The following is a 21039-nucleotide window of genomic DNA, read 5'->3' as shown; positions in this document are numbered from 1 at the left end:
GCAAAATTGGGAGCAGATCACCCAGGATGACCCACAAGACGTTGTGACATACATAGACACCTTGATGAATGACCTAAAGAGAAATCTAGAGCTGGCAGCAGAAAACCTGCAAGCTCAGAAGGTCAGACAGAAAACATGGTATGACCACAAAGCTAGAGAGAGGCACTTTGACCCAGGGGAGGAAGTGCTTTGGCTTAGGCCCTGCAGAGAGAATAAACTGCAGCTCAAATGGGCAGGACCATATAGGGTCATTTCCAAGATGTCAGACCTGAACTACCTAATAGAGCAGGAGGAGAACCAAGCAAGGAGGGTGGTTCATGTGAATGCCCTAAAACCCTACTACAGAGGGGAACAGAGGGTTTTGTTCGCGATAAAAGCAGCTGAGAGTGAGGAAGCTGAATTACCCTTCTGGGAGGGTAGAGGGGAAGTAAAATACAACCCAGAGGAGGTAAAGATCAGTCCTGCACTCACCCAAGACCAGCAGCAAGAACTAAAAATGCTGCTCAGTAAATATCAACAGGTGTTTTCCAACAAGCCGGGGATAGTGAAGGGAGTGATGCATCGGATCCACACAGGGGATGCACCCCCGCAGGCAGTATCCCCATACCGAGTAACGGGACCCTATAGGGACAAGGTGCGGAAGGAGCTGGACGAGATGCTGAGGGAGAACATAATCGTCCCCTCTTCTAGTCCTTGGTCCTCTCCGATAGTCCTGGTGGACAAGCCTGATGGGAGCATTAGGTTTTGTGTCGATTACAGGAAATTAAACCGTGTAACCACTCCTGATGCCTACCCAATGCCCAGGCTAGACAACCTGATTGAAACCATAGGGGGTTGTCGGTTCATCTCATCATTGGACCTGGTAAAGGGATATTGGCAATTAAGAATTGATCCCAGGGATCAAGAAAAGACTGCCTTTTGCAGCCCTTTTGGTCTCTATGAGTTTCGAGTCCTGAGCTTTGGTCTCAGAAATGCACCAGCCACATTCCAAAGGCTGATGGACCAGACCTTGGCAGGGCTCAGTGACTTTACAGTGGCCTACATTGACGACATAGGGATCTTCAGTAATACCTGGGAAGATCACCTGATACACCTGGAGTTAGTGCTGCAGAGGTTAAGTGCAGCAGGGCTAACAGTAAAGGCCAGCAAGTGTCAGCTGGGTAGCCCAGAAATAAAATACTTGGGTCACATGGTAGGGGGAGGAGTGATAAAACCCCTGGAGGCCAAAATAGAAGCTGTTCGTGATTGGCCTAGACCCAACACCAAGAAAAAAGTCAAATCATTTCTTGGGTTGGTGGGCTACTACAGAAAGTTCATCCCGAGGTTTAGCGAGATTGCGGCTCCGCTGACCGATCTGACGAGGAAGAAGGCTGATGACCGCATCCCGTGGACCAGCGACTGTGAGGAGGCGTTCCAGAGGTTGAAGGAGGCGTTAATCAACTATCCTGTCCTGCGCGCTCCAGACTTCGACCGGGAGTTCATCATCTACACCGATGCGTCTAACAGCGGGGTAGGAGCAGTTCTGTGCCAGGAGGATGAGAATGGTGACCAGCATCCAGTGTCCTACCTGAGTAGGAAACTTCAAAAAGGTGAGAGACATTTGGCAACTGTGGAGAAGGAGTGTTTGGCCATAGTCTACGCGATCCAGAAGGCCAAGCCTTACATCTGGGGAAGACATTTTGTTCTGTGTACTGACCATTCACCATTGCAATGGTTAAAGACCATGAAAACCCACAATAGCAAACTTATGAGGTGGGCTTTAAACCTACAGGACTATGACTTTGAAGTGAAGGTGGTCAGAGGGTCAGTGAACTGTGTTGCTGACGCCTTATCAAGAAGACCTGAAGAATGAAGACGGCGAAAGAACATGGACTATGTGTATATAATGATGACAAAAAGTTAAATGTACCTGGTTTTGAATTTGGTTTGTATGAATAAAGGTAAATTGATGTAATGTATATGGTAAATGTTTAAATGCCTATTTGCTATGGTTAACTTAGAATGTAAGTATAAGTGAGTATAATATGGTATGTATAACTGTTGTTGTGTATTTTATTCAGGTTGTTTTTTGGTGAAAAGCACCTTAGCTTTCCCCCTACAAAACAACTTATAAAGAGGGGAGGTGTTACATACAGCACTGATGTTACCTGTCTGTCATGGGTTTGGAGGGAAAGTTCCATCCTATGGGGAGTGGAAGGCGGGACATCAGGAGGAGGGGCTGTACTGTATAAATATGTGATGCCTGTGTGGTGAGAGGGAGATGCTGAGAGACACTGTGAGAGACACTGGGATGTGACGAAGCAGCAGCTGGGAAGAAGAAGCTGTTGTGGGAGTCTGTGTGTCAGACAGGGTACTTCTGTGTGTCAGAGTACCAACCTGATAGGTTCAGGTGTCTGTTGGGTAGCCAGAACTGATAGGTTCAGGGTCTGTGCTTTAAGTTAAGGGTTCTGTGTGAACCAAACTGTATGCTTGTATGAGTGAGAATAAGCCACGTTACTTTATTTTATTCACCTGATTGTTTATTTTTCCCTGTGTGTATTTAAAATAAACCTTATTCTTTTTATTGTTTGAAAAATCCATCCCTGGTCTGTGTGACTTCTTAAAGGGAATGGTTGGTGGCAGCTTAGTGTAACTGTGTGACATATCCCAGTAGGTCTGGGTTTGTCACAGCATGGTACACAGTTTAAGAACCTAGTACTGGTTTACTTTAAAGTACGCCTGCATGAAGTCAGTCTAGACTAGGAGCAGTGTGCAGTAGTTACACATAGCGTAATATCATGGCGGGGAACCTGAGGAAGAGGATATAGGTGCCCTCATGTTCCTCTGGTGAGCTTCCTATCAGCAACTGATTGACCACTCTGTGAACAGAATAGTAGCCAACATTAGCCTTTGGTCTGACCCTCCACCACTCTTCATTAGTTCTTACAACTTTTTAAAAAAAGCTTCTGGCTATTTAGAGTTATTTTAAAGGTTGGCCCTCTGTGCATGGGTTAAAAAAGAAAAGAAAAAAACTTATTTACTGATGCCCCCAAAGTACAGGCTGGCCACTTGATGGGTGTACAGTATTTGGCTTAGCTTCTATCGGCCATGTGGATCAAATTGAGTGTGTACTGCTTCTTCATGTGACAGGGTAGAGCCAGTTGCTTTTGAAGGGTGGTTGCTCCTGAAAAAGCCCATCATGGAGCCAAAGGTTCATAAAGCCTGGGGAGGTAGAGAGGTGTGTGTGACTCCTCTTGTTTCTCCGTCCCTCGGTGGCTTTTGATGCCCATCTCCCCCCCACCCGCCCCAATGGTTTTTAATATAAATAGAGATTCTAGGAGTGGCCATAGTGAATTTGAGATGATGTGCAATCAGCATATAAATGACATTCAGTTCTATTTCTGTTAAAACTGGAGTCAGGTGGGGGTGTGCACAACCTGGACTGTGCCTGGATACTGCATTGATCCCCAAAAGGCAGAGGCCCCTATGAGTAGGAAGTCCTTGCATTTGATAATCTGCCTGTTCTTGAATGGGCTCCCTTTACAGCAACAGGTACATAAACTGGGGGTGCTTTGGGACTCCCCTCTATCACAACAGACCCCAGAAGCCCCTACGCATCTCCCACAGAGTTTAGCCACACCTACCACTGCTTCTGTCTGATTCATGGAGCCTTCATTCCCCCTTATTGGATAACGGAAAACTCCGGTGACAACTTTGATTTCATGGCTAAAGTCCCCAGAATTCTGTCACCGGGGGGGGGGGGGATTCTTGCTGAATTCTGGAGACTGAAGTCCAGGAAATACACAAATTTCATGGCTAATGATGACTACTTTTATCATAGTCCTTAAAAAGAAGAAGAATCAGTAGCATAAGACAGAGGCAATTTTGAGCAGCTAAATGTGAAATGAAACATATTTCCATGACAAATGAAATACTCTTATACGCGCCTGACAAGTAGCTCTCCCAGTGCCTGGATGGATCTTCCTTACTTGCTTACTCATGAGGCAAATGCCTTTTAGAAAGTAATTCTTAGATCACCTCCTTCCATCTTGAGAAGCATGTATTAGAACAGGCACGACTCACTGTTTATAATTTATTTTATTAAGGCTGTGGAACTTGAAACATGTCACACTGCTTCTTCCAGTCTCCTAGGTGAACAGTAAACATTATACACACTATCATCAAAGATGTGTGTCTTGTTTTGCTCCCAGGGAAAATTTCAGACATAAATCCAATAGGTAACAAGAACCCATTGTAGCAAAGCGCTAGAGTGATATAATGCATGCACTGGGGTTGCACATCTGTGTAAACAGGAGCAAGGAGCTCACACAATCCTTGCTGATGAATTAGGATTCAGAATATGGTTTTCCCAATGTTGTTCTTCATACTGTCTTCCTTGAACAGAAGACAGCATGGGGCATTGGTCCATTTTTCTTTATATCTGAAATATTTGCACTGCAGGCATTATAGAACCCCAACGACATTATACCTGGGAAAAACATTATTTCATACTGTTTTGGTACTCTATTTTGGTAACTGTTGAACATTACGTTAAATTAAAATGTTCAATGTATAGAAAGGGCTGTAGGGTCTCTTTTTTAAAAAAAATCTAAAATGTATTGCAGAAGCTCCTAGAAATGACTTCTCTGTTTGCAGGTCTGCTGCTCTGTTTAGCTAAGAAGCGGGCGGGGGGGGGGGAAGAGGAAGTGACCACAGAGGAGATGAGTGTTGGAAGTGTATTAGTACCAATCTATATGCAAACTTTAAAAAAACAAGAAGGGAAAACACTTGAACTCTGTGTCGATTGCCCTAATCCTGGTGCAGATCGTTTACTATATATACCAGTGATCTATTTGAACGCAGGTAGCAGTTGACAGTCCAATGCAGTGAACTTTCGCTGGCGTAGCTAATGGGCAAATTAAAGATTTTGAGTAAACTAAGCCAGTTTGAGTATGGAAGAGATATGTAAGCTGTCTTACGTATTTTTTTTAATTTGCTTTCTGCTAACTACAATTTGAGAAGCAGGACTGAAAAAGATAAATCTTGATATAGCAATGTCACTTCTAAAAATTGTGAGCTGTTCCTCTTCTTATTGCTAAATTTTAAGATTTCTCATAATGGGATGCAGTACTATTGGCTCACTGTTATATCCCTGTCCCTGCATCACGTTATTGCTTGTTGATGGTGTTGCTGTTTCAGACAGCTTCCTTTTAATGTGTAAGGCGTAGCCTAGCAAGAATTGAAGAATTCCTTAGTCAGTTTATCTCAGCTATTAACTCAGTTACAAACAACTGAATCAGAAACATGGTTTGAATTCAGAGTAGTGGTAGATTGTGTGCTTTCTAAGCAGGTGATTGGATTCCTGGCATTTCTAGTGAAAGGGGGCTTCTAGGAAGCAATGTGGCAGATCTTTACTTGGGTGTCACAGTCAGAGTAAACAGTCCAGGGCTAGATGAACAAAGAACTTGACTGGCATGAGATAAGTTCCTATGATGTAAGGGTTGCAATATCAAGAGACTTGTTGACTTTGCAGATGTTTGAGTGTGTGTTTAATAATTCACTTCTGGCCACTTTGAGGTAATTTGAATCAAAACGGGAACATGATAAAATGTAATTGAAGCCAACAGATATTTCTTTATCTGCATCTTTTCTTGGAATATCTGCTCTGTCAGTATCTGCGGAGAGATCTGTGCTTCCCAGAGAGTTTGTTTGAGAGATTAACGTAAGCAATAACATTGCAATAATTCAGGAAATCGAGGTGATATTAACTCTCTGACTCAAACAGGAGGAAATATGAAAAATACAAACAAATAGCACATTTTCAGTTATTGCAATATAGTACTGTACATGATAGAAGGCTGTTTTTACTGCATTAAAAACACAATATGAGTCTATAAATCATTTCTTGGACAAGCCAAGTTCTCATAAAGTGACAGTTTGTGCACTATGAGGAGGGCAAGAAAATATCAACAGCTGCCTTTAGTCTTAACATGCTCTATTTGCTCTGTGGCAACAACTAGGTCCCTGTTTAAGGGTATTAACCTATTTTCTGCTGGGATGGTGTAGGTAAACATCCCAACTTTCCTCAGCAATGTTTTGTATGAACTCCAGTGGTTTGAAATAGGGCTAATTAGAGGTTGCCAAGTATAGTATTTCTAACTGAGTCCTATGGGAGCACAAAAGCCTCTCAGGAGCTACATCTCCACGCAGGTCACAAGAGGCCTTGATAAATCATCATCATCATCATCTTAGAACTGAACAGCTAAAAGGGACTCTGTGGTTCACTGACTCAAGGAGGCACAGTGGGGAACTGAATTCCCAACGTCTGGCTCCATAGCCAGATGCCTAAACCACTGAGCTCTCTGGCTGCCTTTGTCATAGCACATCAACAAATGGAATATGAGGTGTTGGATACCGTCAGCAGGAGCCAAGGTTTATTGTGTGAATAGGAAGCTGGGATATGGCGGTGAGGAAAGAAATGAAAAGACTCCCAAGAGAACAAGGGAGAAGTGTCAGGGAAATTGCAAGGGAAACGAAAGGGATTAAACTGCCCCCACTTGCCTACTGTTTCTTTCTGGCAATTTGTCCCCTCCCCACCCTTTTCTTTTAAAATCCACAGAAGGGTTAGGGTTCTCAAAGCTGGGCCTCCACCAAATCTCTTGTTTACCTCTCTGGAGGTAAGCCTGGCAAAACCAATCTGAAAGCTAGGATATGTAGAGCAGCAGGCAGGGTGCTCTAGACCAGTGCTGAGAAATTTAGGGCCTGCATGAGACTCTCAAGCCGCCACAACAACAATAGTTTTGGTAACATGATGCTAAAATTCAGTAACGAAAAAACTTTGCACTTGTTTTGAGTTAAAGAAAGAGCACATGAAGCATCACCATGTTTTTGAAGGAGACTTATACTACTAGAAGACTCCAGAAAGTGTAATTCTCCTTAGAACAAAGTGCATGCTTCCTGTGTGTCCTGCTTTCTGCAAAATGCCGTTTTCAGTACCTCAGAAGTATATTTTTTTCAACAAGGAGAACCAGACTTACCACAGTTGCCCAGTTGTGCTCTAGTTCATTTGTTTGCTTACTTCATTGGTTGGTTGGTTGGTTGGTTGGTTGGTTGGTTTGGTTGGTTTGGTTGGTTGGGTTGGGTTGGGTTGGGTTGGGTTGGGTTGGGTTGGGTTGGGTTGGGTTGGGTTGGGTTGGGTTGGGTTGGTTGGTTGGTTGGTTGGTTGGTTGGTTGGTTGGTTGGTTGGTTGGTTGGTTGGTTGGTTGGTTGGTTGGTTGGTTGGTTGGTTGGTTGGTTGGTTGGTTGGTTGGTTGGTTGGTTGGTTGGTTGGTTGGGTTGATTGGGTTGGTGGGTTGGTGGGTTGGTGGGTTGGTGGGTTGGTTGGTTGGTATCCCACATTTATTTAAATAAAGGGACTCAAAACAGACTACCTCCATAGTGGGCCTATAGAGGAAGACTTCCTCCTTTGGAGGGTAAGAGGGAGGAAATGCAAACCACATCACTTAGGGTTTGGCACAATTCCTTAGGTCACCTGTCCTGCAAAAACTTCAAAAAAAAAAAACCAAACAAACACATCCATTTCATTTCTGTCCTTTTCTCATGACACTTTACTATCTGGTTTATATATATTCCTGTATAGAAAGCTGACAGTTGAAGGCTATGTCTTATGGAAGTGATGTTGACTTGCTATCTTTCTAGTACCAAGCCAAAGAATGTTGATTTTCTGACTAGTCTAATTTGCTGCAGAACACATACAGTTTCATAGAAAAGCCAGGAGAGTGAAGAGTGCTTCAGTTACATTTGAAGAAAGCTGCTGAAACGGCTCATTTTGCTCCCTAATCCACCAATCTCAAAATCAGTGCCAGGAACAAGCAGAGCTGAAAACTACTCATTCCTTTGGAGGTATTCCTGAATAGCTTCCCACAATAAAGTAAACAACAGTTTAATCAATATAGAATTATTATTTTTCTTTGATTCCATCATACTCATGATTCCAGAGGTGAGTGTTTAACTCATGCTGGCCAACTACAGTTCTTTGATCCTCACCAATCATCCTTCTGATGCAGTGGCATCTGTACAAATGCTGTTTCTGTATCCCCTTCTTCTCTGCATAATCTCAGCCATGCTAGTTAAAAATGGAAGTTCTATCCTCCAAGCTAACTGAAAACAGAAAATATATGTTTCTTAAATGGAAACTCTTATTATTTGAGAAACAAACAATAAAATTTTAAATGAAAAATAGAGCACACAACTGCCATGCCATGTGATCGGGTTTGAGAGGGCAAGAAGAGCAAGAACATTTTCCACAATTCTGTGTAGTGATGCAGAGTTAAATCCCACTGAAATCAATGGGGCATAAATATGCAGTTTTCTGCTGGATCACATCACTGAAAATATAGAGAGCGTCATAAACATTTGATCTAAATTGACTTTGGAAAGACGATACGGTATCAAGTTGACAGAGTAAAGGAGTTGATCTCTTTGTAACAGACTTGTTTCGTAATAAAATTTGGCAGACTATAATAAATAAATAAATGCTGTTTAGTTCCCAAAAGTGGCCTATTCTTTTAATGGTTTATCCATGTAAATTTGTCAGTAACATCTATAGCTTTACTTACATTATTCTTCTATACTTCTGTTAACCTTCTGTACTTCTATAATAAATAACTAATACAGCAATTAAAATAAAACATGTCCTTTACAGTGTTTTCCCTCCAGATGCAGAGTTCTTTGAAATCTCCATGCAGGGCAATCAAATTGGCAAATGATGGATGTGTTTGTTGTTGTTTAGTCATTAAGTCATGTCTGACTCTTCGTGACCCCATGGACCAGAGCACGCCAGGCCCTCCTGTCTTCCACTGTCTCCCTGAGTTTGGTCAAATTCATGTTGGTAGCTTTGATGACACTGTCCAACCATCTCATCCTCTTTTGTCCCCTTCTCCTCTTGCCTTCACATTTTCCCAACATCAGGTTCTTTTCCAGGGAGTCTTCGCTTCTCATAAGACAGCCAAGGTATTGGAGCCACACAGTCAAAGGCTTTTGCATAGTCAATGAAGCAGAAATAGATATTTTTCTGGAACTCTCTGGCTTTCTCCATAATCCAGCGCATCTTAGCAATTTGGTCTCTAGTTCCTCTGCCCTTTTGAAATCCAGCTTGAAAGGTATGCCTTAGATTCGTATTGAAATCATTCTATCATTTTTGATACTGTATCCCAGTATAGGTTTTCCCACTCTTTTGTTGACTATGAGGGCTACTCCATTTCTTCTATGGGATTCTTGCCCACAATAGGAGATATGATAATCGTCTGAATTGAATTCACCCATTCCCATCCAATTTAGTTCACTGACGCCCAAGATGTCAAGGTTTATTTTTGCCATCTCCTGTTTCACCACATCCAGTTTACCAAGGTTCAAAGATCTTATATTCCAGGTTCCTATGCAGTATTTTTCTTTGCAGCATCGGACTTTCCTTCCACTTCCAGGTGCATCCACAGCTGAGCGTCCTTTCGGCTTTGGCCCAACCACTTCATTAGCACTGGAGCTACTTGTACTTGTCCTCTGCTCTTCCTCAGTAGCATGTTGGACGCCTTCCGACCTGAGGGGCTCATCTTCCAGCATCATAGCTTTTAGCCCTTTGTTTCTGTTCACAGGGTTTTCTTCGCAAATATACTGTGGCTTGCCAGTTCCTGCTTCAGATGGATTGCGTTTAGTCAGAACTCTCCACTAGGACCTGTCTGTCTTGGGTGTCCCTGCATGGCATAGCCCATAGCTTCTCTGAATTACTCTAGCCCCTTCACCATGACAAGGCAGCAATCCCTGAAGGGAATGGATGTGTTTACCTCCCAACAATTAGTCACAAAGGGAACTTTGCTTGAAATGACATGCTAACTGTGTTATTTCATTTGTCACTTGAAATTAATTTTAAATTAATTTGTCGCTTGAAATCACTCAAATTAATTGAGAAATAAAGTCCAGTTTATGGGTAGTTGCTTGTAAGTGACACACTGACTTTATTTAGAGGAAAAAGTATTTTCATTATCCTAAAAATAATCTCTCAGCAGAATCGGGATCTGATTGTTGGGGGATCTCTTGATTAGACATGTCATTTTATATGCTGTGGAGTCTAGCAAGGACCATCTTTTTTCCTTCAAGCCCTTCTAGCTGAAACAAATACTACACACAAAAAGAGCTCAGCTGGGTGAATGGGAGAGTGCCAGGCCAAGGAAAAATTGCAAAACAGTTCTGATTCCAATTATATGTCTCTTGATTTGACTATTCCTGGCTTGGAATAAATAATTATTTGTCCTCACAGAGAAGTGGATTGTGAAGTCCCTGGTGGTATTGAAGTTGAGAAAAGCTATTGTGACAGAGCAAGAAATCTTGTTACATCCTTGATACTAAGAGCTGTTTCACAGTGAAACAGACTGCCTTGAGAGATGGTAGGTAAAGGTAAAGGTTCCCCTTGACATTTAGTCCAGTAATGTCCAACTCTAGGGGGCGGCGCTCATCTCCATTTCCAAGCCATAGAGCTGGTGTTTGTCTGAAGACAGTTTCCATGGTCACGTGGCCAACGCGACTAGACACAGAACTCCGTTACCTTCTCACCATGGTGGTACCTATTTATCTACTTGCATTTTTACATGCTTTCAAACTGCTAGGTTGGCGAGGAGCTGGGACAATCAACGGAAGCACACTCCTTTGTGTGGAGTTCTTACAACTGCTGGTCTTCTGACCTTGCAGCACAGAGGTTTCTGTAGTTTAACCCACAGCGCCACCAGAGGTTGGACATCCACCTGTCATGGTTGCTTTAGCAGTGAATTTCTTGACCCAGCAGAGAGTTGGGCTTAATGACATTTGGGCTCCCAGCTCTACAATTCTGCAGTTCTAATTTCTCTCACTGCTATGGCAGCCCTTAATTTAATTTATACCCTATTCAGGAAATAGCAAGAAAAACAGTAATCATATAAGTGTTCCTCCTGCTCTGGCTGGCTTCCCTTTACATGTCTGGTCTCATGCTAGATGTAGATCAGTCATATAGCAGTTCATATGATTTGTTGCATGACAGGGCATGCTGGAGTGGGAGAACCACTTAGGCAATTAGACTTCAGTTTCAAATAGGAGACTGGCCTCAGTGTTTAAGGATGACCTCGAACACCCAGTCACTGGTATGTTTCTCTGACCATTTGGCTCAGCATTTGCCTTATCTAGCTGCCAATATTTTTGTCCACATGGGAGCATGAGAAAGTACTATCAGTCTCTGAAGAAATCTCTCTCTCTCTCTCTCTCTCTCTCTCTCACACACACACACACACACACACACACACACACACACACACACACCACACACACACACACACACACACACACACACACACACACACACACACACACACACACACACACACATATCTACCTGTATCACCCAATCGAGTCAGGAGGTGAGGCTGAGGAGCCTGACGCCGAGGGAGGGGAAAAACAAGAAACCGGACCTTCTCGGCGGTAGCTCCTCGCCTCTGGAATAATCTTCCTCCAGAGATCCGTGCGGCCCCTTTGCTGGGCATCTTTAAAAAAACAACTGAAAACTTGGATGTTTAGGCAGGCCTTTCCTCAGCTATTATTTGATTTTTCCCCTATTTCCTTCCATCTTGAATAACTGTATTACTGATGTTTAAATGTTGTTATATTTTACTATTGTTATTATATGTGTTGGAAGCCGCCCAGAGTAGTCAGTTGACTAGATGGGCAGGGTATAAGTAGATAGATAGATAGATAGATAGATAGATAGATAGATAGATAGATAGATAGATAGATAGATAGATAGATAGATAGATAGACAGACAGACAGACAGACAGACAGACAGACAGACAGACAGACAGACAGACAGACAGACAGACAGACAGACAGATAGATAGATAGATAGATAGATAGATAGATAGATAGATAGATAGATAGATAGATAGATAGATAGATAGATAGATAGATAGATAGATAGACCAGTTATGATGCAACACGCTATAATGACTACAGAATCATTGCACTAGAATTTAGATGGCCTTGTTACTGATATACAGTATAGGCAAAGCCTCAATTCAAAAGAAGTTAGCATTACAAAATGATGACAGGATGCTCTGTGATATAGTAAACAGCAGAAGAAAAACAAAATTGCAGTTGTCCAGAAGAAGAAGAATCACACAGTCTATGGTTGAAGCAGATAATAAAATACAGTATATATATAGTTGCATGATATTTTCAAAAGAATCCACGCAGAATTCTGAGCAGCATAGAGATGGAAATAGACCATGCCTCTGGAATAGAGAAGTCCACAGCAAAAAAGTCTCTGTGTTGATTTCTTTTCGGGCATGTGCCTTTTCCATTATCATGGTTTTTTGTACAATGGTCTTTTAAATGGCCTTGGGGTAATTTTGTTTTATTTTTCCCCACTTGTGTTATCTGATACGAGCCATCCAAAAGCCCCCTAAAAACTACTCCTAAAAACAGAACTGAGGCAAAAGTAGGCAATAGCACATGAGGAAGAAAAATCATCATCAGGCATATGCATGTACTCACACAGCCTTGTCATAATCCTAGTGTTGTGCAACTGGCCATGGCTAATTGTGCCCAACTGACAAGAGACTGAGTTATGTCTTGACTGGGTGCCTGTTTATATGCCCCGTTATGTAACTAAAATGCCCCCTGGCTCCTTGTTAATTAGCCACAAGTAATTGTGGCAAGTCATGAACAAAAACACTATTCTGGAATCTGATGGCAATAGCAAACAAGTGTATAATTCTGAGTTCCTTTTGTTTTTTTAATTACAAACCATATTTATCTTAGATCAGTTTATTACACTTTTTATTATTGCTAAATGGATAATTAAGGAAGTAATTGTAGAATACTCCATTACTGAACTGAAGAATACAACATCAGTCACACAGTGGATTGTAAACTTCATTTATCTGAAGACATCTGAAGCCATATACATTATTCCAAATAATCCAATTACCTCTTTCCATGATTTACAGTTGAATTTTTATGTCATTAGAATTAAGACATTTCAAAAGAGCAATAGAGATGTCATAATGGCATCTGCAGGAGAAGACTTTGCATAAGAAGAATAGCTTAAACTAGACTTTGTTTAAAAATCTGTTGAAGCCATTCATAATACAATGCATAGATTACTTGGAGGAATAGTCATACTACTTTAGTGATAACCTCTGGGATATTAGAAGTTTTCTTATTAGCAGGAATAGTGAAGAATAAGGGCAGTATTAACCCAATTTGTTAATTTCCGTGCGCCATATTACAAGGCCTTCATACCGCCCATCTAACATGGTGGCAGCAACAGCCACAGTATGAAAAAATACAAGACAGTTCAGGGACAGTGGTAAATGCTGATGCGGAGGAGATCATAATGGCAGCCCATTTAGTTGGAGGATCCATATACAGGGAGCAGGTGTGGGCAGATTTTGTAGCTATGGCGCCAGTTTTGCCCCAGGAAGTCTATACTGGTGGTCATACACAGAATCTCATAAACATTAGAATTTTTAGATTCCCCTCCCCCCACAAAGCTGGAAGTCTTGCTCTGTTTTGTTTGTTTGTTTTATTTTGGTGGTGGTGGAGAACTCCTCTATGCATAGCCCTGTATTTGCTCTGGAGGATAATTCCTGCTCCTGGAGACTCCTGGGAAATGAGCAGTTCTCATTTTTTACCAAAGGAGATGGGGCCAACAGTTCAGGAGGGCCATAACGCCAACAAAAATGGCCTTGGGAACTGAATGAAGTATAAAGGTAAAGGTAAAGGTTCCCCTTGACATTTTGAGTCCAGTCATGTCCAACTCTAGGGGGCGGTGCTCATCCCATTTTTCAAGCCGTAGAGCCAACGCTTGTCCGAAGACAGTTTCCGTTGCTACATGGCCAGCGTGACTAGGGAACGCCGTTTTACCTTCCCACCAAGATGGTACATATTTATCTACTCGCATTTACATGCTTTTGAACTGCTAGGTTGGCGAGGAGCTGGGACAAAGCAAGGGGAGCTCACTCCATCACATGGATTTGATCTTACGACTGCTGATCTTCTGACCCTGCAGCACAGGTGTCTGCGGTTTAGCCCGCAGCGCCACCACGTCCCTAAGTATACAGGTTGACAAAGATCTATTTCTCGCTCTAGATGGCAAATGTCTAGAAGTAGACCTAGATCCACTTAATTTTCTACTAAATAAGGCATTATTTGTTTAATTCACAATCAAAATCACATATTCAAAACAAGCATGCAACAAACAAACAAATCATTAGAGAAATCTCTGCATTCACTACTTACCTGTTCATGGTTACCTGATTAGGAGCAAGTTCCACTGAACTCAGCAGTTCATATGACCAACGGCATAGATTCAGCTTGTCAAACACCCTGGGCTTTTAACAAATATCTTGAGCCAAAAAGGTATACACATTTTATCTCTTAATTTAAAATGCAAGCAGTCTTGCAAAGAAGTACTCCCAATTAAACAGCCAGCATAAAATAGGGACCCCATCAGGAAAAAGGAAAGAATTGGCCTTATTTGCTTCTTTTTCTAGCATCCACTGTTCTAATCTGACTCAAGCAAAAGGAGAATGTGAAAGCCATGATTTCTATCTCATACTTTTGCTGGAACAAGGACACTCGATCTACTACATCAAGGAGCTCTAGAAGACGATATCATTACTTAGTTCTGCTCTGAAAAGGATCCAGTTGCTCTCTTGGTCTCCTCCTTACTTACATTGTTCCCTGAGATGTATCCTGACTTGTTTTTCGCGTTGTCCCTCCACCCCAGCCGATCCAGCATACGTCATTCAGAGGAATTGATAATCATGGGGGGGGGGGGGAGAGAGCAAATAATAATAAATACCTCTAGCTCCCAATATTTCCTGTCATGAGATCACAGAATCATAGAATCGTGGAGTTGGAAGGGGCCAATAAGGCCATCGAATCCAACGTCCTGCTCAATGCCAGAATCCAATTCAAGGCAGATCTGAAAGATGGTTATCCAGATTTCTTCTGAATTCCTTCAGCATTGGAACACTCTGTGTTCACCTCTCTGCTATTAATTACATGAATATTGAATACGTCTCAATAAAAGAACAAAGTGTTGGTGGCTGTGAACTGTCTTCAAAATACTTCCAGGCTGAAAGTCTGGACAGAAATATTTCGAATGAAGCTCACAAACAAAATTTGTCTAAATGGAACATGCCACACACCTGATAATGTCCTTTGGAAATCTCCCTGAGAAAGGGATTTTTCATCCCCATTTGACCACTGAGAACCTGAAATAGGAATCGAAGAGTCCAATGGCCTGGGATCTGGCTCTGAAGATCAGCCCTGATCTGCTGGCAGTAGCTCTTCTACAGGCAAGCCATCCCCATCTCAGAAAGGGAGGAAAGAGGCACAGTAACATGGGGTGGGGTCAATCCCCATTTCCCCCTGTTTCATACTCTTGGAATCCATGGGAAGGAAAGCACACACAACATGCCCTATCATCGTACAAAATTCCTACTGGGTCTCTGAGATACTCTGTCAATGAGGAGAATCAGGAAACAATGCAAATGTAGTTTTCTCCATGCCTCCCTCGCCAGCCTATTCTCAGCTGCTTTGCCTCTGCAATTTGTCTGATAGAGGCTTCCACCAATAAAGCCTTCTGCCGGGGGGGGGGGACAACCTGTTGGCTGATAACTAGTCCGTCCTTTTGCCACAGCTCTGTCTTGGCTGCCAGGCCAATAGGTCATGCTGTTCTGGGGGATATCCAGACATATATAGACCAGACATAGGAAATGTTAGCCTTTTGGACTACATTTCCAAGAAACCCCAACCAGCATGGCTACAATAACATTTCCCTATCTAAGACAGCCTAGGCTGTGAAGAGTTAGCAAATATTTAAACATACGCATCCTCAACCTAGCCCTTAAACCACTTTCCGTATGTAGACTCTATTGTTAATTCTATATAGCTACATCAGAGAACACAAAATAAATCATTATAAAGGTGGGGATGATCTTTTTAACATTTAAAATATCTTCCATTTAAAATATTTCATAAAATGTGATGCAGTGCTCGAAAGGATCCACAAGAGAACTTAGTTCAATTAGTCATAGCAGAATTAATTAATACTCAGTACTTCAAGTTGCACTTCTTTTTCACAGGGGCTGGCAATGCAGTCTTACAGATGGCACTGAAATGATACGGCATTATATATCAGTAGCTAATTAATTAATTCATGCACCATAAAATGCAAGACTACCCATTATCCCTGACAATAAGTAACAAATGTCCAAAAGCTTTGAAGATATTTAATGCTGGGCTTTTGAACCTTCGCCCCTCTCCATAGATGAAGCGTTCCCCTCTAAGAGTCTGTTTGCATTGTGATCAGAACTCTATGTTTTTTTTCAGAATCCTCAGTCTCCCAGATCTTTCTCATTTCTTGCTTAGTGGCAGCTACCTCTGATGATTCATTTGAAAGAAAAACATTGTGAAGGAACTTGATTTGCATGCAGATTCTTCTAATGATATTTTAGCAGATGAATGAAATAAAAGAGGAGAGCATGAAAAGTGATACGGCTAGCCAGATCTCTTAGTATCTCCCTTGCTCTAGCATGTAGATCTCCATGGATCAGTAGTAAATCACGATTAGCGAACTTGTATCTCAATGGCTTTCTGGCCAAGTTAGATTAGTATTATGTCCTGATATCAAGGAAAGGTTTTAAAATCTTATGTTCAGTTTTGCATTTAGCGAGGGATAAGATACTATATGAGAGTCTGTATTTTATTCAGCCATGTACTTCTAGTCGTTTCCTGCCCTTAAAACATATGTCTGGCTCTCTTTACAGTAATGAGGATTTTGTGACTGTGAAGAGCAAAAGGAAATGGATTTTTACAAAATCTAGGTGAACGGATAATAGAATGCCTGCTGGCTAAAGTTAATAGAGAACTCCCTGTAGATCATTGACACAGCTCTCACTTTTATAACCAAAGATCCAGGATTTGAGTGCCAGTAGCAACCTCGCTTGCTAATTAATTGTGCAGGTACTACAGTATGTAAGGGCATGTTTAAGGACTTCACTACATTGGTAACAGCTGATAAGCCTACAGCAGGTACAAAGTCAGAGTTACTTATCAATCTGTCTTGTGATCTGGGATGTGGAAAATGGGGAAACATGCCTCTCCTTTTCTTCAGATCACTTACTTTAAATAGGACCTTTAACCGATTTAAGTAAGCTTTAACTGAGCTACAGCAAACCATTTATAATCAGAAGTAAGTCCAATGAAGACCCATTAGTCTCAATTCTTCATCATGGTATGGCCCGTTCAGATGGGCATTTGTACTGTTATTTGGTGCATTGCAGGAGCATATCCATTTACTGTACTCTTTTTTTTCTGGTGACCAGATAACAAGCAGACCAATCTGCCTCCCAGGGCACTCCAACCTATATACCGTACCTTTTGAAGCCCCTGCCTGGGGCTTCTACCTTTTTGGTGTGGGTTAGTGCACTCTAGTTTGGTCCGTTCCCAGCATGCGGACTAAAAAACGAGCCTTGCCCCAGAACTGCTAAAATAACTTCACCTGCCATCCAGTTTGCATATACGTAGGATGAAGACAATGCAAACAAGTGCAAGGAGTCAGTGATATTGTTCTTAGTGAAATGAACAGAGAGTTATGATGAAATAATCACTACAGGTAGAGTCTACAGTATTGACTGAATTTGAGCAAGTAAATCCACTTAGCTCCCAACGAAACATATTTTTAGAAAAGCAGAGCAACCCAAATGTATTTCAAGAGTTTTACCACCAAAGAGTAACCCCTGGTGACATATATCAACTTTTGACTGCTGCAAAAACGTCCACTTGCAGCACAATCATCGGTGAGTCTACATTCAGATCAATCAGTTGCAGAAACTTCTGGGCACAATCCTATTGCATAATTTACAACAGCATAAACCAGATTGGGATGCTAAAAATACATTAATTTGAATTAACTAAAAGCTTACAATCTCCCTCCCTTTAGGTACCAAGGCTTCCTACGGCTTCCTTTTGCCCTGGGGATGCCTTTGAGAGCTTCAAAACAGGGTTAGGGGAGGAGACTTTAAAAGTCAAAATTCTCTACGGGATCACCAACACTAGGATCAGGACTGCTGCCGGTGATCTGGTGCCAGGTTCTGCCCCACCTCTGAAACATCCAAAGGCTTCCCCAGGGCAAAAAGGAGCCTTAGGCAGCCCCAGAAGCTGAAATGGGGGTGGGGATGGGAAGCTTTATATTAATTGATTTAGTTTATGATGGCAGAACTGTGCCAACAGGATTGTGCCCCGTGTCTCTGAAGTGTTGGACATTTTGCTCTTCCTTCGTTTAAAAGAGACAATCAACCCCAGTTCTGGTAATTTAAAAAATTAATTCTAGGAAAAACTGGAAGCTACAATTTTTCTAAAGTATGGTGTTCAGTGCTATGCATTTCCCCCCTTGCTTAATATGGCATACTATTCATTCAGAAAGTTTTCTTGCATGTTTATCCAGAATGTTTATGAGTGCACATAAGGAAATTTATTTTGCAATAAATATATTAAAAAACTAAGGACTGAGCCTCATTGACTCGAAAAAGGATGTTGTCGATATTGACAGAGGGAGCTTGTAGACCAAGAAAGGTGGGTACCTCACCTCCAAAATATGAGGGGATATACCTCCCAGTCATGATCTGTATTGGACGAAACACCCTTCATTCCATTGTACAAGCAAGGGGACAATTTCTAAGTTTACTTGGTTTCTCCACCTCCTAATATTTAGATTGAATCTGCCTTTTTAAACTTCACTTAGAAAAAGTTGCTGTTAGGCCTAAATCCAAGTGCCAATTCCCACTAGAGTGCAATGGAGCAAACCTATTGAATCAATTGCACAAATCAACACTTATGTCAATCCCACTGATTCAACAGGTCTAGTCTAGTGAGGAAAGCAATTGGATTTAGGCTGCTTCTAGATGAGGCCTCTGTTCTGCAATCTGGTGTCCCTCCAGAGACGTAGTCCTTCGTGGAAACTGGATTACACTCCAATTACAACAAAGATGAGCAAAGGACAAGCAGAGAAAGCTCCTAGACAGAGACAAGCAATAAAACAAAGATGGAAGGAGGGGCAGGAGAATGGAAAGGCAACTGGAAAAGGAAATGGGACCAGAAGATGATGGGCTGCCTACACTCACATAAATAGTTCCTTTCCTGGGCCTTAGGTTACTATATGAAATGTCACTGTTCAAAGTCTAAGTAGCAGACATGTAGATTGAGCAAGTGACACATTTTAGACTATAAAGCTGGTCCAGGGGCAAAATGAGATGGAGAAGCTAGAAAGGGAAGGAATCCTAGATCTCTCAAAGCTACAGCCATAATGTGTACCTGGCTAATTGCAACTCCTTGTCTGAAAGTGAATGTACAGGAAGGGAATACTGCACTTTGAGTATTGTGTCATTTATGAACATCGTGGAGAATGGATGTTCCCTTGTGCCCAACCTAGGAGAAATCTGGACAGCTGTGGATCATTCTGAAAAACAATTTACATTTTAAAACTTCACATGCACAAGGGGATGTAACTGATTTTTCTGATATAATCCAGCAGGTTCACCGAAATTTCCACTGAAGGTTCATAATAGCCATGATAAGATCTGTAATGCAGTGTCTGACATCGATCAATTGAATTATTCATTCAGTCATATCCGACCCCTGGCAATTCCATATCTTGAACAGCTTCTATCAGTTGCTTTATATTTTGGCCAGTGTCTGCTTTGATTACATCCAACCAACATGTTCTTTGGCATCATTGTCATCTTTTACCACTGACCATTCCGAGCATAACATCTTACTGGAATAATGTTGATCGCATGACACAGCTGAAATAACTAAGTTTTGTTATTTTACCTTCCAGTGACAGGTCCAGTTTTATGCACTTCAGCACTTTTTTATTCATTATCTTTGCAGCCCATGGAAAGCGCAAGAGTTTCCTCCAACACCATAGCTCAAACAACAACAACAACAACAACAACAACAACAAACAAAATCCAACAATGGTATTGAAAAACAACAACACAGGTATTTGCCACAACAAATAGGTGAATTTGGTTTGGTCTGGAGCTGAATTTGTTTGAACATCAATGTAATTTTCCATAGGTCTATACCAGTCTACCTATAGGTCTACTATAATCCCATTCCCATCTTTCCCCCAAAGGTCAGAAAAGTTTCTTTTTGCACTACAAATTTTGGAAGCCCCAGCCAGTACGCTCAGTGCTGGATGGGGGTCTCTTGTAGTTGTAGCCCAATAAAGTAACTTTTCCAAGCCATTCTTCAACCACTGTACAAAGCAAATAGGATGTGCTGGCTAAATGTCTTCCCACGTAGGCTACCGATTCTTTGCTGAAGTCATTGGTAGGGCTCAGGTAATAATTCATCCTTAATGTGTAATATATTGTGGTTTATTTCTTTTGCTGCAAAATTTGGCCTATAGTCTCAAGTGTTTTGGCAATTTATTTCAACTGTCTGTACAAAAATTGACTGAAGATGAAGACTTGGCCTGCTTTAATAATAGTAATAAAAAGACATGTCACTTAAATAAAGCCTTTTTAGTTTCACTAAAGGGTATTTGGCAAAGAGTTTGAGGTTAGAAATATACCATCAGAAACTAGATGCTCAGCAAAGTTTAGTTTGAATGTTCAATTTAAATTATTCCTATTCAGCATTAAATGTCACTTGGAAAGAGGCAGTAAGTAGTACCTCATCCATTGTTTGAGTCAGAGATGGTGTTCAGAAATATTATTACTCCTATGGTTGCATTGTGTTTACTAAGTAGTCAAGTGTGATGTATCCCCAGAGTAGATTTCTCAACAGTGCCCCAGCATGGGATGGGCAGATGTTACTTCACAATGGTTGTTGTAGGTTTTTTGGGTTATTTGGCAGTATTCTGGAGGTTTTTCTTCCTAACATTTTGCCAGTCTCTGTGGCTGGCATCTTCAGAGAACAGGAGTTAGAACTCTGTCTGTATTCTGGTATAGTGTGTGGGATAGTTG

The 21039-nt window shown here is 41.6% G+C and overlaps 1 long non-coding RNA gene across 1 annotated transcript in view; it reads left to right on the top strand.

Annotated features, from left to right (window-relative positions):
- Window positions 1-21039, top strand: part of LOC140707563 (uncharacterized) — a 58014-nt gene that overhangs the window by 5930 nt on the left and 31045 nt on the right. Inside the window, exon 2 of the long non-coding RNA XR_012087711.2 lies at window positions 19958-20068. This is a non-coding gene — a long non-coding RNA (uncharacterized LOC140707563). The remainder of the gene's footprint in view (window positions 1-19957; window positions 20069-21039) is intronic.

The sequence above is a fragment of the Pogona vitticeps genome, chromosome 1, assembly GCF_051106095.1.
Source record: "Pogona vitticeps strain Pit_001003342236 chromosome 1, PviZW2.1, whole genome shotgun sequence".
Classification (NCBI taxonomy): Eukaryota; Metazoa; Chordata; class Lepidosauria; order Squamata; family Agamidae; genus Pogona; species Pogona vitticeps.
Note: the sequence above shows the minus strand (reverse complement) of the source record. Positions and strands in the feature narration are given on the sequence as shown.